Below are 17,670 nucleotides of genomic sequence, written 5' to 3' on the forward strand. Positions count from 1 at the left end.
CGCAGCGAGCTATGGAAAGAAATATGATAGGTGTAAGGTTAAGAGACAGGAAAAGGTCAGAGTGGGTCAGAGACAGGTTAATGACATCCTAGTCGAAATCAAGATGAAGAAATGGGCTTGGGTAGCGCATGTGATGTGAAGGCGAGGTAATCGGGTAACAGACTGGACTCCAAGGGAAGGGAAGCGTAGCAGGGAGCGGCAGAAAGTTAGGTGGGCGGATGAAAATAAGAAGTTTGGGGTGATAAGGTGGCCTCAGCTGGTACAGGACAGGGTTAACGGAGAGCTAAGGGAGGGGCCGTATTCCTGCAGTGGGCGCAGTCAGGCTGATGACGATGATAAGTGCACCAGGGTGGCCACATCCTGTTCTGGTGAGGGGAGCTTTGTCCACTCTGGTCACTGAGATCAGGCCACACCCCAGGCCTGGTTACGCAATTGCATCGACACGACAATTTTTTTTTTCGCCTGGTGAATAATTGCGCCGCATTTGGATTCGAGCCGCGGTCAACTTGCACGCCCGGCGGATGCACTACCTCGACACCATCACGGCGGCCTTAACATCTTAAGAGCCGTTAAGAGCCCCTTTAAGGCACAACCAGGCATGAATCAAAAATGGTTGCGCATACCAGACACTACTTGCGCAATAAAAATAAGCATTCGTGACGTGGGTGCGGTGGCTGTTCTCATGCAACAAATTTCTGATCAGCTGGCTGAAAGCGACTGTCGTGATCTCGCAAGAAGGCGAGTGTCAGCAGCAAATCGATTGCAACAAACAACGCGTAGATCGTTAACAAGGCGCCCTCTTCATGCATGAAAAATTCGATAAACGCGCCGACTAACAGCACGCGTTGAGTGTGGGCGCGGCCAGAGCCGTGCGCCGCTAAGGGGACCGGAAGTTGACCAGCCATAGGCTGCTTTTTAATAGATTGTCTATTTTATCTGGATCACACGCATACATAAACTTATCCACGAGCCGGCGTTTGTTTTGCATACCGCGGGGGGAAGGCGATGGCGCCGAAGCTCCAGGCAGCTCTGGTACTACACGCTACGCGTGGGCCGCTCTCGAGAATACGCAAAGCAGAACAAAAGAAAGCAGAAATAAGCAGAGGGAACCCATCCGTTTATGTGCGCCTGTTCGCACGCTTCGTTTTCGTCCAAGTAGCGGGAGAAGATAGGCGCCACTGACGCTTTACACCTCATCCCCTAAACCTGCCCCTTTGACACCAAGAATCTGTATTTTTCGAGAATAGTCCCGTGTGCGAGTGACGCGTGAACGGAGTAACGATTTTCGAGCCAATTCAATGCAGCCAGCCGTTCTTTCTGCACATAGCGTGCGTTCCTTCTTTTTTTCTCCACAACTCTCTCCTTCAGCCGTTTCGGGTCTTTCTGTAATCCACTGCAGTTCGGTTTTTTTTGTTTTTTTCAGGATGTACCCACACTTGCCCAGACGGCTCGAGTCGCGTGATCATCAGCGACACCTACGTATTGTCGCTCACAAATTAATCGGCATTACACGAGTACGAACGCGATGAGTATACTCTCACGACGTGGTGACCGCAGTCCGGAGAGCAGAAAAAAAAGCGAAAATGGCGTCTAAACAAAACTGTTTATTTGGGCTGACTTGCACCCACAATGGACTGGATCACTTGGCGGCGGCGAAACGACAAGCGTGCTCGGCGGTCGTCGAACAGAATGCCCGCCGCTGTCGGCCGTACTCAATTTAAACCTGACTGCGAAGTTTCGAGATAAAGCGTCCAAAGTTATCACAACACTCTGGAACAAGGTAGCATCGGCTCCGCCTGGACACGATCAATCGAGATAAATCTGGCCGTGTCTTGCATCGCAAACAAAGCGATAAACCAGCGTGCCGGCAGGTTTGAACAATGAACAAACACTACAAAGATTCGCGGCAATATTTCCAAAGAAAACTTATTAACAACTATGTATTCATGCTCACACGTCTGCTGGTCTAAGTTGTGAACGCTCGCATATTCGCTCACTCACTGCCTCCCGCTCAACGCCCGGTTCGGACACACTATAGTTGCCAATAATGGCGTCCAGGTTAGCAACACACACACACACACGCATGCACGCACACGCGCACTCGCGCACTCGCGCGCGAGCCAGGCACACGTGCAGAACACAGTGCACGTGAACGTACAGCCTTTGTCAAAAGTAACTAGGCTGCGTGGTTTGCTTCGCAGTCGTATATTGAAGCTATTATGCAAGCTCTAAATATGTATGGTAAGGAGAACCCTTGTCCTCACCTTCCGAGAACTTTTTGTTCTTTAGGTACGCCGTAAGGGCTTTATTATTCGAATGAGGAGCAACCATGCAGTCTGGTTATTTTTGGTAAAGGCTGTACGCGCCCTCCCCTGCTGGCGGAAATCTGATGATGACAATCATGCCCCGCCGCGGTGGCTCAGTGGTTAGGGCGCTCGACTACTGATCCGGAGTTCCCGGGTTCGAACCCGACCGCGGCGGCTGCGTTTTTATGGAGGAAAAACGCTAAGGCGCCCGTGTGCTGTGCGATGCCAGTGCACATTAAAGATCCCCAAGTGGTCGAAATTATTCCGGAGCCCTCGACTACGGCACCTATTCTTCCTTTCTTCTTTCACTCCCTCCTTTATCCCTTCCCTTACGGCGCGGTTCAGGTGTCCAACGATATATGAGACAGATACTGCGCCATTTCCTTTCCCCCAAAAAGCCAATTATTATTATTATTATTATTATTATTATTATTATTATTATTATTATTATTATTATTAATCACGAGGAGGCTGGCCTACCACAAGTTGCTCAGAACGCTTCAGCATTGATTAGTTATAATGCGTCCTATAAACCATCATACTGGACGTAAAAATATCGGCGAGGGGCACGTGAAAGCGAGGGAGAGCTTGGAAAGCTCCCGGATAGGATCTGATCTACTGGAACAGATACAAAGGACTTTTTTTTTTTGTAGCGATAGCTACATTGTGCCATCTTTTCGACCCTTCAGCGTGGCACCACTTGAGCTCCGTGGCGGCGCCGTTGGTCACGTGGTTCGGAGCAGCTGTTGCTGCCGGCGGCGCGGCGCGCATGCGCCATGTCAAGTGGGACGAAGATGAAGAAGGAGCGCCAGAGAAACCGGGCGGCGAAAAACTTTGCAAATACTATGTAGATATGCCGATTTTGTCTGACTTCGTATTTTTGGCTGCACAAAGTGAAGTCCACCTGACTTACTACGAACCTCGGATACAACGAACGATATCGTGACACATGGGGTCGGCTGTATACCAACTGTCCGGAAGGTGCTCCGGGTCCATGCCGTCCCGCTGAAATCGGACAGCCGGCTTCGGGGCTGAGCAAGCACAGGGCCGAAAACTGGCGTCCCGACTTTCGAACAAAGAAAGGCGCCCGCTGCCCCTATCGCAGAGAGGAGGAAACGAGGACGTGCAAGTGACAGTGAAGCTCGCTAACATAGTGTTAGGCTCTTGGCTTGAGACAGCTTGTCTCTGTACATGCATGAGGTACGCCGATTTGTCGTTTCGCATTCGAAACGACAAGAGCTCACCGCACTGAAGCCTTGCAGTCTTTTAACACAACCTTTAATTGTTAAGGCTCCTGTTAACGCCAAACCCAACCATAAAGCTAATATAAATTATCCTAACCCTGATGAAACGTATACGGTCAACTGTCATGAATTTACTCAGTTGAGTGTTAGCCGTCAACTGTTAACTTATCTATTTAAAGCGTCCCTTACCGTATCTGCCGTAAGCTGCCCGGAGTTTACTATTGAGCGTTAATTGTTAACGCCTCTATCTAAAACTCAAGCTAATCCTAACCACGTACGCCTACGGTAAACTGTCATGAACTCACGTCGCAGACGTAAGGTTCGGTTGCTTGTCCGATGTCGCGAAAGAAAACGGAGCACTTTTGTTCGCCGCCCGCAAAAGACGGCCAGTCGGATGTGAAACAAGGCAGCGCACTCCGCGCACGCTCACAGACAAATTGTCTCGTACCCGGAGACTAGTAAAAGGCATCGCTAATGCACTACGTGAGACAAAAGTTTCCGGGACGAGAGTTCTAGGAAAAACGTTTATTGCAACTCACTGCAATAAACTTTTTCCTAGAACTCTCATCCCGGAAACTTTTGTCCCACGTAGTACTACGAAGCACTTCAATGGAGCGCTCTAGAAAAGTGTCTACAATTCTAATAGCACCTGTAAATCTGACAGGTACCTTATAGAAATATAATTAAAAAATACCGAGCATAGTGGCACCTGCCACCTCCCCGTTTCAAAGGGGACGCTCATAACGTCCATCCAGTTATCTACGAACGTACGTATGTTGTGTGCAGTGTTGGCGGTAACGCGTTACAAGTAACGGCGTTACCGGTAACGCGTTACTTTTTTCGGTAACTTAGTAACGTACTCGTTACAATTTGGGACCTGTAACGGGTAACGTACTTACATTAACATTTTTCGGCAACGTGAGGTGTCACGTTACTAGTTACTTTTTGTTCCAGTTGTCACCCACTCCGTTCCCTTTTTATCAAAAAAAAGCGCAGAATACCTAAAATGATGTTGCAAATAAACAAACAGGTGCTCTCGACGACCTTTGTTGCGGCTCGCATGCATGCCAGAAAAAACCTGCCCTTCACGACGCACCCAACTAAAAAGAATAGACACAACAGCCATAAAGCACGAAACACGTGCACGAACATGCATTCACACACTCGCCTTCGCCTATCTCCCCTTCCCAAAAAACTCACACACACAATTCTTTAAAGTGGAAGCAGGCCGAGCATTTTGAAACACCACCTTTTTCAGAATTAGTTCAGCGATGTTTTCTTTGTGAAGTTAGAATTGATGAAGTGCCATTTAGTGTTTAATACCACATTCAGAAGATGGCTTCATCATGTGCCACAGAGTAAGAATCCAACACATGTAACTCTACAGGCAACTTTAGGCCACTATAACATTGCTAAGCATGCACCTGCACATTTGTGCAAAATATCGCGTAAAATGGTTGTTTGGGCTAGAAGTTTTATGTGAAATACAGGCTTTATAAAATTGTTATCTTGAGTTCTTCCCGCGAAGACGCACAAATTGAAATTTATAGCCATGAAGTAACGGCAAAGTAACGTGCGGTACTTTTTTTCGGTGACGGTAACGGTAACGCGTTACTTTTCTTAATAGGTAACGTAGGGCGGTAACGCGTTCCTTTTTTCTTAGCGTAACGAGTAACGTATTTAGTTACTTTTTTTTTCGGTAACGCCTACAACACTGGTTGTGTGTGTGTTTAGGGCAAGTGGCGATCTAGCCTGTTTTAAAGCAGATTCGCATACAGGTTCCCATGTAGCGTCCAGCTAGAACGGACTCTGTCTATAGACATTTCCATCGAGTGCACACACGTCAAAACAACATGTGAACTGTTGCGAACAGGTGCAGAAAACGCTCCCTGCTCGCAACAGTCCTGGGAGAAATATGGCGACGACCACGCTTCTTGGAAAGGTCAGTTGGCGCGAGCCCGTAATGCCTTGCAGGCGGCCCTAGGTACAACGCGCGGTGCTTGTGACGTGCCCATGAGAGGTTCTCCTAATTCCACGTAATATGATGTCTGATGCTAGACGGCCAATATATATTCGACGCGACATCGACCTACAGGCGGCGGCACCGGCGGTTCTCTAGTGTTGATCGGCAGCCGGCGTAGATTCCGAGGCGAAGATTTTTGCAGCCAATGTTGGTAAAGTTAATCGTGCGACGCGGCGCGAATGACTCTAAACGCGAGTTCTCACTCGTTGAAAATGAATGTGAATTTGGCATTATGAAAGTGATGTTAACCCGCACCTAAATTTATGAGTTTCTGCAAATCATTTTTATTGCGTGCAAGTGCAAGCTACGAATTAGTCGTTAAGAATGCACTGCAAATAACTGCGCAAGAGTCCGGCTAGGCTTGCGCAAGTTTGCACAAGCCTGTCCGAACTCACGCGCAATTTATAAGTAATTCATATTTTTATGGCAATTTAACCAACATAATTTTGGGGTTATCAGTGAAACAGGTATAGCAAAAAAAAAAGGTTCAGTATCAGTTCATTCTTCCGAAACAAATGGAGCGCCTTCGTATTCATGCCACTATCAAGGTCTGGACCAAAGAGCATATCAGCTGGTTGAACGTTCATCTAGGGCAAGCGGGTGCACTGTACGAATTTAGCTGCGTATCGTATCTGCCTGCAGCTTTGCCGTAGAGGGCTCGCACTCGAACGAAAGGCGCTACAATCCGGTCTTGCATGTCGGCGCCTCACGTACCGCGTGTGTTGCATGATGAACCGCGCTGGGAAATTATTCTCTTTAATGAGTCAAGCGCGAGGTGATGCATGCGTATTTTTTGCATTTGTGGCAGAAGGCCCGAGCATGAAGCTGTACGACAGTTGGCGACGACCGAAACAGCCCTCGCCTCGGTTGCCATACGTGACAACTGTGTGGCCACATATATTACCGCACAGATGCCTAGAGCACTGTGGTCGTGAGGGCTTTTAATAATTAAAGATGTTTCAATCAATTAAGCATTTCTCAAAGCACACCTGCCTTTCCACTGCGCGGAACGCAGTGAAGATCACGCTCTCTTATGGCGCTCAACTAACACCTCGCCAAAGAGGTTCAGCACATGCACATACGCGTCTGAGCGCGTATTCGGAGCTGGAATCTGCGGCCGCTCTCGTGAAAGCCTTTAAACACGAGCCGAGCGCACGTGCGTCACAACTGTGCGATCGTAATGCGAAGCGAGCATTCGCGCTTGCGAGGTGGTGAGACGATCCAAGTACGGCCACATACACGCACGTAAAAAAAAAAATAAATAAACAGCGAGAACTACAGCCAAATGCGTCCCGCTTGCCACGCTGGCGATATGCACCGTCGTCTACTCGAAACAAGCGCCTTCGTGGCGCTAGGGATCGAACAAAACACCGCACGAAGTAACCGCGGCCCATGTCAAAAATGGCACTTCCGGCTACCATAGCACCTTTCCGTCGTCTGCTAGTTGCCCGAGTGCTGCCAGCGCAAAATCGTCCTGGCAAGTTTAGCTGCCCGCTGTGAGGCCGAAACCGGCCAGCCGGAGAACAACGAACGTGTTTTGGGCAGCCAACGGAAAGCAGCCCGAGAAAATCGAGCGCCTGGCTTCGCGCTCTGGCACACCGCGGGCTGCCAGAGGTGGATAATCGAATTATTGCTGGTCATTAGGCGACGCGATTGGGCACCAACACTAAGGAGGGTTTGCCACTCCGCCGCAAGGTGGCGACTCTGGTCGAACTCGCGGCCAACAGCTTCCTCGCTTCATGCTTTCTTTCCCTCCAAAGAAAACATGGGCCCATGGACACCCGTGGACAAAGTCAATAAGAATGCGGAATAATTTTCCTATGCAGAATTGACTGATATCGGCTGTGCCCACTATTCATTACAGCCCATAAAATATAAAAAATAACTGGCAACGCCACTCAAATAATGAATGCGGGCATTATCTAATCAGGCACGACAGCGCTGACAACGTCGTTCAAGAGATGATAGACACATGAAGCAGGGGGTCAGTTGCGTGCATTCATTGGTGTTGACAGGCGGGCACATGATATATCTCAGTTCCAAGTATTAGGCGCCTAAATATAGAAATACGAAATGAACTGTCTAAAGGAGACAAAGCCCTCCATCCCTTTTCGAACTATATTAATATCTCGATAGGATACCAAGGCAGCTCCTGTTTTCACTCACATCTTTAATTGATATAATTTGTTTTTATCAAAAGAAAACGAGGCGCCAATAGGACAAGTTCGGGCTCGTGTTCACCTCACAACGACAGCGGGATAACCTCGGGAATGCATGACAAAGAAGAATTCTGACTGACCGACACTTTTTGGGCGTCAAGACCGACGGACTTCGCCGCAGCTACGCCACACAGGTCATGTGACTATGACGTCATTTCGTGCGAACGATGCAACCTCCGCACAGCAAACCTTCATCGAAGGCCTCCCACAAAAAGAAACGTAATTAAATAGAACAGGAAGCCCGTTCCATCGAAACATTAAGCGCTTCAGGGCAACAAAAAATATAAAGTAAGCAGAAACCACGTGACAAAGCTGATGGAAAGGAAAAAAAGCGGCCCAAAGTTTCTAAGTTTGTTGGGCATTCAGAGCCGACACGAGTGCCAACTTGACTAAGAACAATATGCGACGTTCGTCCGGGAGGAATAAGTGGATATTCATGGTACATTCCAAGCAGGCCACGTTCAGGCTGATTTAAACCAGCCCAAACTCGTAAAACACTGCACAGTGAAACGTATTACTCACTGTTCGCGGCCGTGCCAACAGTGGTACAGCGCGAATAAACTACACGATTGCTGGGTATCAGGAAAGCGGTGAGCGGTCCTTACCTCTCTATCGTGCCTTTCACGTTGCTGCTGCCACTCAATACCACTCGCAGTTCTGAACAGTCTTACCTGTGTTTCAGCCCAATTTCATAATCTTACTTTGAAAGCGCTTCCTGGCCTTCAAGATATTCTAAATGTCCGAGACATTCAGGGGGCTCTATGACTCCGCGTTGCTACGTAGTACAAGCAATGGCAACGCCGTTTTGAGCGGTCCAGCAAAGCACCCGTGAAAATAGGAGCCACGAAAGGGCAAAAAACGACATGGGTCACACAGCAGATGTCAGTACAGCCGTCCATCGTTTACTTATTTAAAAGAACACAGACTAATGCATACTGTGGCCTCAGGTGAAGTGACGATCAGGAATCCCAGAAGGAAGCGTCGCAATACCTTCTAACACTTAGCAACATCGTAGATAGTTGTACGAATGGAATCGCTTGAGACCAACTCGCATCGTCATCCTTCAGCACGGAGCTCGGAGCACCGGAGTCATTATCGAAAGAAGTGCCGCCTTCAGGAGCGAACACGCACCGATTACAGAAAGGAGCTTTCCAGGGCTCTATTTCTCCTCCATCTCGCTAGTTTTCCTGTCGCAGTTGAAGACATGAGCGCGAGGCTGGCGAGGCGACGGCTTCCAGATGTGTCTTTACCTTCACCGTTACTGCACAAGCAACGCTGCGCCTGGCTGGAACAGGCTCGATCCGCGCCTCCTCCCTGGTGACACCAGAGTATACCGCGTTTCAAGGCAACCCTAGTTATCAAAACTACGGACAGGCGTACGGAACCAAAGCACCTAAAGGCTGACAAAGTCACCGAGCCCGCAGATGCCAGCGGTGCGTAACAAAGCACAGCTGATGCGCGTAGCGTGCCCCAAGCCAGTGCAGCCAGCGCGGTTACCACGGGAAACGTGACGTAACCTCGGCAGGCGGACTGTGTCGCCCCCGGAGGCGCAAGTTGCGGGGAAGGAACGCGAGATTTCGCGCGGAGGGAAATGGCAACCACAGCACGCCAACAACTCGGCCACTATACTCTGCGAAGCCATCGCTGGAACGGCGCACCTCCGGTTTCGAAGCGTTGCTTGTTACGACCGAAGAGGTTTAAAGGCTCATGCGCCACGCTCGCACGCGAAAGTTTTCAAGCTGAACGCGCCGCGGGGCGGCCATTGCACAGTTAATCCTTAGCGCGACATACCACACATGCCCTCACCCGACGCAGCAAGCGACGCCTCAGCTCCAGCTTGCAACTCCGACACTATTGTCTCGGTGATACGCGAGTAACAGTACATCCGGCTTTGATCAATGCATTTTATGCGCCCAAGTGACACCGCGTGCTGCGAGGGGATGTCGTAGTGGAGGGCGCCCGCTTATTGCAACACTAACGTGGGCCACACGCACTGCTTTGCGCATGGCCCCCCATAGATACACCACCGCCACGAACTGAAACGAATTAGCGAACTCGTATTGAACTGACGCTGCGGGCGATACGAATTCGAAGCCTATTTTGGAACACAGCAATGCACAAGCTGCGAAGGCGTACAGCCGGTGACATCACGTCGGCGCCTTAGCGCGCAGTAAACAAACAAAAGGGCGCCTGTACAGCACATCCGTACTGAATAGCGCGCAAATGAATGTAGCCATGCGGGTGCAGAGTATTTCTGAAATTCAAGGCGACATGGAAGAAAATACTCCGAACTTACCACTGCTTGAAGGCAGGCGTTGGACCGACGAGCGAAACTTCGCGCCTAGTGTGGTTCCGTCACAATAGACGTGCACCGTGCGTACGCCGAGAGGTGGCAGGTAGCTCGTTATTTTGACACCAGGACGCCTGAGCTGTCAGGCTGGACGAGCACGCTGTTACACCAAGCAGACCAAGCTACTCACTTCACACGCCCTGTCTGTCAGCCTACAGGCACCCCGTTGTGGTCACAATGTAGATAAGGTGGAAATTATTTCCAGAACCTTAGCCGACAATTCGCTGCTAACGCTTTACAACTCCGCGGTGTGAAATGTCACGCGCTCAACGGGAAAATTCTCCACTGCGGTGTCTGCGCGCCATCTAGTAGGGTCAACTCGAGCGAAACTGCGTTTGATTCTGCGGTTGCGCTGGCAAAGAGAGTGGCGCCGTACCGTCCCGTGACGCTACGGCTCCGGCGCCGGCTGTAACACAAGTGGGAGAAGAGGCAAGAGGAGGGAAAGAAGGTGCGGATTGCATCATCCATGGCTCCTAATGGCTCCGCGCGGGAGAGCGCTCTTCAGCCCAACATCGCGCATGCGATATCGGCGGAAGCCACACAAACGGGAGATTGAGGGGAACACAAGGCAACTCTAGGTCGTCCGTCTTGGATAGATTTGAAGCACACATTGCCATTAAGAAAGCGGATACGATGATGAATGGAACGACAGTGAGCATACTAAAAAAAAAAATCGGTAACATTTATGAGGAGATCACCGAACATACACGCAAGGTCTATCCTCGGCCGTGGTGACCAAGTGGCGAAAGCTAAAAAACCTTGAGCTATCAAAAATTATTTATTTTATTTATTATTACCACCCTCAGGGTAGAAACATTACATAGGGGAGCGGGGTGATTAAAAAAGAACAACACTAACCTGCAAGTAAAAAGTAACAGGGGAGGTCTATATTATTTATTAGTGCGTCCGTATGATTTGGTTTATGGTGTTTGTTCAAAAGCGACTCAGGAACGCCGTAGTCGAGAATGCGGATAATTTCAACCACCTGGTGTTCTTTAACGTGCACTGACGTGGCACAGTACACGGGCTCTTAGCACTTCGCATCCATCGAAATGCGACCGCCACGGCCGGAATCAAACCCGCGTCTTTCGGGTCAGCAGCCAAGCACCGCAACCACTGAGCCATCGCGGTGGCTTGAAGAGGAGTTACACTCAGTAGGAGTTGCACTCAAAGGTGAAAATAAGATATGGAAGCCTATACAGTGTTGCCGTTGGGTAACTAAATGAGTTATGCGTTTTCAAGCATACTGATCCGGAGTTCCCGGGTTCGAACCCGACCACGGCGGCTGCGTTTTTATGGAGGAAAAACGCTAAGGCGCCCGTGTGCTGTGCGATGGTCAGTGCACGTTAAAGATCCCCAGGTGGTCGAAATTATTCCGGAGCCCTCCACTACGGCACCTCTTTCTTCCTTTCTTCTTTCACTCTCTCCTTTATTCCTTCCCTTACGGCGCGGTTCAGGTGTCCAACGATATATGAGACAGATACTGCGCCATTTCCTTTCCCCCAAAAACCAATTAATATTATTTTCAAGCATTGCTCCGTCTTACGTGCCTCTGTTGACCAGGATGCTCCACGTCTCGTCTTGCGTCGTCTGCTAGCGTTCGCTTACGGCGGTTACTTGGTTGAGCAGGTTTGGTTTATCGTTAATGGGATTTACGTCGCTAAGCGACTCAGACTATTTGGGACGCCGTAGTAGAGAGCTTCGGATAATTTTAAAGGGGTCATGAGATAAACGACCAACAAATCGTGCTTTTCTCGTAGCAGCTACTAGCCACGAGGTTATTGTGCGTACTTAAAAACGAAGTAGTTCTCTACACGCGCATTTCAGCTAGAAATCGTAATTTGAAGTTATCGGCTATAATAGAATACTTGTATACAGTACCTCTCTCCCCACTATCCTTTCTGGCTGTGCCCCCGCCTCTTTGATATGATTACTCCAGTCTGCCTGCTATCCCTCTATTTCCGCTGCCCCAGCTCAGGTGCTCCCCGTAACGATGGCAGATGCCAGGGTTAGCAAAAATCTTTTCCTCCCTTTTCATTATAATTTTAAATTAACCACGGCTAATATCGGCAAGTAAGCCCCTCCCCATAGCAGCAACGGCCATACATTGAAGAAGCAGACTGAGTGAAGCCATAAACTGCCCCGCGCATGGTCGGTGCGGAGAAGAGCACGCGCCTTCCTGAGTGAAGTGACCGGACAGAAGCTGGACGGCCTTTCTTCCCTTTGTCCCCCTCCAACTTCCCTGCTTCACCGCACCCCGAGCCCTGTCAACGAACAACTCACTCCCCTGTGCTCACTCTACTACGCGCAGTTCAGTCGCCAGAAAGCACGTGAGTAGAACTTTCTGACGGGCTAGTTGGTACATCTCTATTAAACAGCGTGCGCTAACAGGACGTACACAGGAAACTTAGAGACAGAGGAAAGAAGCTTCTTTCCTCTGTCTCTAAGTTTCCTGTGTACGTCCTGTTAGCGCACGCTGTTTAATAAAGCACGTGACTGTCAGTTTATGTCGTCAAGAAACGCGAGCGCACCACTGTTGCCTGACTGCCACACGGTTCAGGTGAAGTTTTAAAAATTCGATTACAAATTACTCGCTGCATCAAATGAGCTCACATTTTGTCTATTTGTTCCGAGATGTATAGCGAACAACATGCAATTAACAGCTTGAGTCTGGAAAATCGTGTCATGACCCCTTTAAACACCTGGGGTTCTTTAACGTACACTGACATCGCACAGTACAGGGGCCCCTAGCATTTCGTCTCCATCAATGTGCAAACGCCGCGGCCAGGATCGAACCCGTGTCTTCCGGGTCAGCAGCCGAGCGCCATAACCACTGAGCCACCGCGGGGGCTGGAACAGGTTTCTCCGCTGCATTTATAAGCGTCATGAGAAAGTGTCGTGTTCTTCTACCGCAATGGTTGAACAGCAGTTTCATCACTGCAGTCAACACGCTGATCACGTAGTGCTCCGCCTCTCCGCTGAACCCAGCGCGACAACCAGAAGAAAACCTGACAACCCCGTTTTTAGAAATCAACTTCAATTCTCGTTTTTGTCGCACTGTTCCCGCTGCTTTTTTTTATATATATAAGCTAGCGCAGCTCTATGAACAGCTCCAGTAAATATAAAAGGTAACAAAAAGATTGCACAGAAAGACGAATGTTTTATTTCTCTACCAAAAGTTGAAAGCGACTTCTGAATATATTATTTACGCTAAGAGGGAAACTAATTAGGAAACAGTGTGCTTGTCACATGTAATTAGGGAGTAGTTACTAGTAAATGATGCATTTTTCCCCCAAATCGTTTTTATTTATGCAAACCGAAATAAAAATTAATTAATTAATTGATTGATCAAACTCAGTTTCTTTCCATATTGAAGGCGCCTGTACGTCCGTATATGTGCGTTAACTACAGGTAAATAGACTGTTCATACTGACAACCTGGTACGAGAGAGGCTGATTATATTTATTTGTTTACACCTCGAATTTCCCACTGTTCATGTAAACAGTTAAACTGCAATAGTACAGGCGGCGGCACTTTTTTCTTTTTAATACCTCCTCGTAATGGCTGTTCGAGTTGACAACTCGCAATACATCAGTGATGCGGTAGAGACCACCTCATTTCTATCTGGTCGCAATCCACCCTCTGTCTGTTCGTACAGAAAAAAAATGGACAAAATATACTCGAAGTGACCTGTGACCGCACAGGCATACTACATTATATCACCGAAAAAAAAAACCGGTACTTCTTCCGCAAAAAACTAATATTCGCTAAAAAGCAAAACAAACGGGAGCTGCATCCTGAAATAAACGTCAAAGAAATTCCACCGAATTTTCAAACAATGAAAACGCGAAAGTCCTAGTCGTGCTTATAGGTGACAAGATAGCGCCGCGAGCTGCTCCAATTAGTGCTCTAATTGGTAGCCTCTCGCGCTGCGTGTTATCAGGCAGTCTCGCTCACCTTTGATCCGTTGGTTCCGAGCTCCCAAATGCTCGGCGCCAGTAGCGCGGCCGTCGTGACCATGCAATTCAGCCCGTTGCTTGATCGAAGACATAGAAAGCCTCGACCACATCGCCAATGGCAGCTTTATGTAGGCGTACACGAACTTGTGAAGGAGGTCATGGCTGCCAGAGGCGTGGTTAAAGCCCCTTTTTACCACTTTAACCTTTTTTTTGGTCCTCTCAGAAAATATAAATAAAAGCAAAAGGAAGAGAGAGGGAGCCCGGACCGGCAACGCTTTGCCAGGCTTAACGCGAAATCAAGATAAATGAAAAGGAGATAAATGCTGAAAAGAAGAAAAAAACTGAAGGGAAAAGCAGAGCAGTAAAAACAAAACTAAAAACAAGAGGAAACCAAGGGCACAGAACAGTCAAAGACACAGTCACAGGCAGACAGACAAAGCACAGAGTGCAGGCCTGGACGAAAAAAAAAACATGAGAAAACCAAAGTCACAGTATAGTCAAGGTCTCAATAACAATCACAGTCAAAGCCAAGAATGCAGGCCACGACGAAAATCCGGGAAGTAAAAACATAAAGCAAAAACAAGGTAAAACCAAAGTCACAACACAGTCAATGTCACGGTCACACAGTGAAACCACAGAGTGCAGGCTACGACGAAAATCAGGGGAGTGAAAACATAATAAAAACAAAACCAGGTAAAACCAAAGTTACAGCACAGTCAAGGTTACAAGTTACACAGTCAAAGCACAGTATGCAGGCCACGATGAGAGGCACCCATGCTCAACACAGGAGCACGGAGCCTCCTCTGCGTAGAGCTTGTGTAAGAGAAATGAGAGGAAAGAAAGAAATCAACGGGGATAATTAGGAATTGCGCTGCATATGAGGTTAACCATTTGAAGGCGAAAAGCACAAGCAGCAGGGTCTTCAGAAGGGAGGGGTAAGTAGGTGGTGTAATGTCTGATGAGCAAAGAGATTTTAAACCAGAAACAAAAGGCCCATGAATGGCGGCCGAACACCAACTATGGCGCGTCAAACACCAAAAGCAGCGAAGGGAGCGGCTGATGACGCGGGCTCCTCAAGCCGCCAAACAGTCAGGAACTTTGTGTGGAACTGTAAAGAGGAGCCGCAGCCGGAATCTCCAATACAAGTACTTTCTCTCTGTAGCAATGGGAGGCCGTGTTGGTCAGCTCATACCTGGGCGTTCAAACCCGGGCCACTGAATGGGCTACTTAGGTCTCTCTCAGCTATGGACTGATAGCCACCTAGCACGGACCACCTGCATTTTGACGAAATTAATGTTTTGCAATCCAATCCGTGCGCGCTTCCTAGCTTGAACAACACAAGCGGGGCGAAGATACCTGGGCGTGTTCAGCAGGAGTCATTGCAGTAATTAAATTACTGCAATGAAATTTCAATAAATTAATTACGTTCGTGAGGTAATCTGTAATACGACGAATTACTTTCAATCTGTAGCAATTTAGCCATGTGATTAATTACTTCTGGAAGTAATTTCGCAGCAAAAGCGATTAATTACTTTCGAAATTATTTTTTCTCAATGATGTGTCACTATTCTTTGTGTCGGCAAAGCCTGAGACTATCGTATGCCCAGTATAGGGCTTCTCGAAATCGGAAATCACGCGTGGCAAGGCTGCGCCAGTCATGGTATCACCGCTCGTCCGAGACAGCTGGTTCCCTGTGGTGTCGGGTCACCGTCTAGGCAGCAGTGCAACTGTCGAGGGTATCCCCAAGCAGCAGGATTTAAGTCTGTTATAATGGCGCCGAAGGAACCGCGCGTCGATATTGATCGATATTGCAATATTGGCAACAAGTGTTCGTGCTGTCACAGGAGTGCCTACAGGACACAGGCTCTGTATCTGTACGAGGCAACCGACCGCTATACCTGACCTCCAAACACTAGCCAATGTAGACGATGACCGAGCTCATGCTCCCATCGGGCGTTTGGAGCTCTGCTTTTCGCACTCTCCGGCCTTTTCATTCGAGTTAATTTTTCTAATGTGGAGCAGGCACGGTTGTTTTATTGTTGTTTTTCTTTTGCAGCAGTAAAAAACGGTGTCAGGCAGGGAGACATGATCTCGCCAGTGCTATTCACCGCCTGTTTAAGAGGCCTCGATTGGGAACGGTGGCGAATAAGAGTTAATGGCGAACGCCTAAATATTTTGCGATTCGCTGGTGACATTTCCTAGCTATGTCACTCTCCAGATGAACTGCAGAACATGATCAATAAGTTAGACAGGCAGACCAGAACGCTGGGTATAAAAATTAACGTGCAAAAAACCAAAGTAATGCTCAACAGTCTGGCAAGAGAATAGCAGTTCACAATTGGCAGCGAGGTGCTGAAAGTGGTAAAGGTCTACTTAGGGCAGGTATTGACAGCTGATGCGGATCATGAGAATGAAGTAACTATAAAGATAAGAATGGGATGGAGCGCATGTGGCAGGTCCTCTCAGATCATGAATAGCAGGTTACCGATTACCCTCATGACAAAAGTATACAACAGCTGTATCGCACCAGTACTCACCTATGAAGCAGAAACGTGGAGGCCAACGAAAAGGATTCAGCTTAAATTAAGGACAGCACGGCGAGCCATGGAAAGGAAAATAGTAGGTGTAAGGTTAAGAGACAGGAAGAAGGCCGAGTGGATCAGAGATCAAACGCGGGTTAATGAGATCCTGCAGTCGAAATCGAGAGGAAGAAATGGGCTTGGGCATGTAATTCGCTGGCGAGATAACCGATGGTCCTAAAGGTTAACAAACTGGGTTCCAAGGGAAGGCAAGCGTAGCAGGCGGCAGAAATTTAGGTGGGCGGATGATAATAAGAAGTTTGCGGGCATAAGGTATGCCCGCGGCTGGCGCAGGACTGCGTGAATTGTAGATATGGGAGAGGCATTTGTCCTGCAGTGGGCTTAGTTAGACTGACGATAATCATGCTCGCGACACATAGGCGACACATAGGCTATTAGAGACACCTTAGCGCGAGCGCTCTGACGCTTTTTAAGCGACACGGGCCTTGCCTCGCGTTTTTGATGTTAGAACGTGTGCCTTGTTTTTTTTTTGTGTGTGTATTATTTCATCTGCCTCCTACCACCATCATCACGCCCCATCGTGACCCTCTTTTTTGTCCTCTTCCCGTTTCCCAGTGCAGAGTAGCTGGTCAGATATCTTTCAGGCCAACCTCTCTGCCTTTAAAGTCAATAAACCCTCTCTCTTAGCGGAGGGCTCCGATATAATTTCGACAGCCTCGGGTTCTTCAACATGAACTGACATCGCACAGTACACGGGAGCCTTGCATTTCGCGTCCATCAAACTGCGGCCGCCGCGGCTGGGATTGAACCCGCATCCTCTGGCTCAGCAGTCGAGTGCCCTAAAAATGAGCTACCGGGGCAGGGCATATCGATGGTAAAGCGGTCGTTGTCATTTTTACTAGTGGCCATTTGCCATAATTTTTCATTAACCAGGCTTCAGTCACGTTAATGGTGCTTCCGAAGGCATGTGGAACATCGCAGATCCAGTGAGCCCCATTACGGTTGGTGAAGAGGACAAAGAAGATGAAC

The 17,670-nt window shown here is 48.6% G+C and overlaps 1 protein-coding gene across 2 annotated transcripts in view; it reads right to left on the reverse strand.

Moving 5' to 3' along the window:
• The window catches only part of LOC144124599 (uncharacterized), a 135,031-nt gene extending 124,602 nt beyond the window's left edge, over window positions 1-10,429 (reverse strand). For both annotated transcript variants that reach the window (XM_077657383.1, XM_077657384.1), the window contains exon 1: window positions 10,089-10,429. The gene's annotated coding sequence lies outside the window, so the exon portion shown is untranslated. The remainder of the gene's footprint in view (window positions 1-10,088) is intronic.
• Between the last annotated feature and the right edge of the window lie 7,241 nt (window positions 10,430-17,670).

This window comes from Amblyomma americanum, chromosome 3, assembly GCF_052857255.1.
Source record: "Amblyomma americanum isolate KBUSLIRL-KWMA chromosome 3, ASM5285725v1, whole genome shotgun sequence".
Taxonomy (NCBI): Eukaryota; Metazoa; Arthropoda; class Arachnida; order Ixodida; family Ixodidae; genus Amblyomma; species Amblyomma americanum.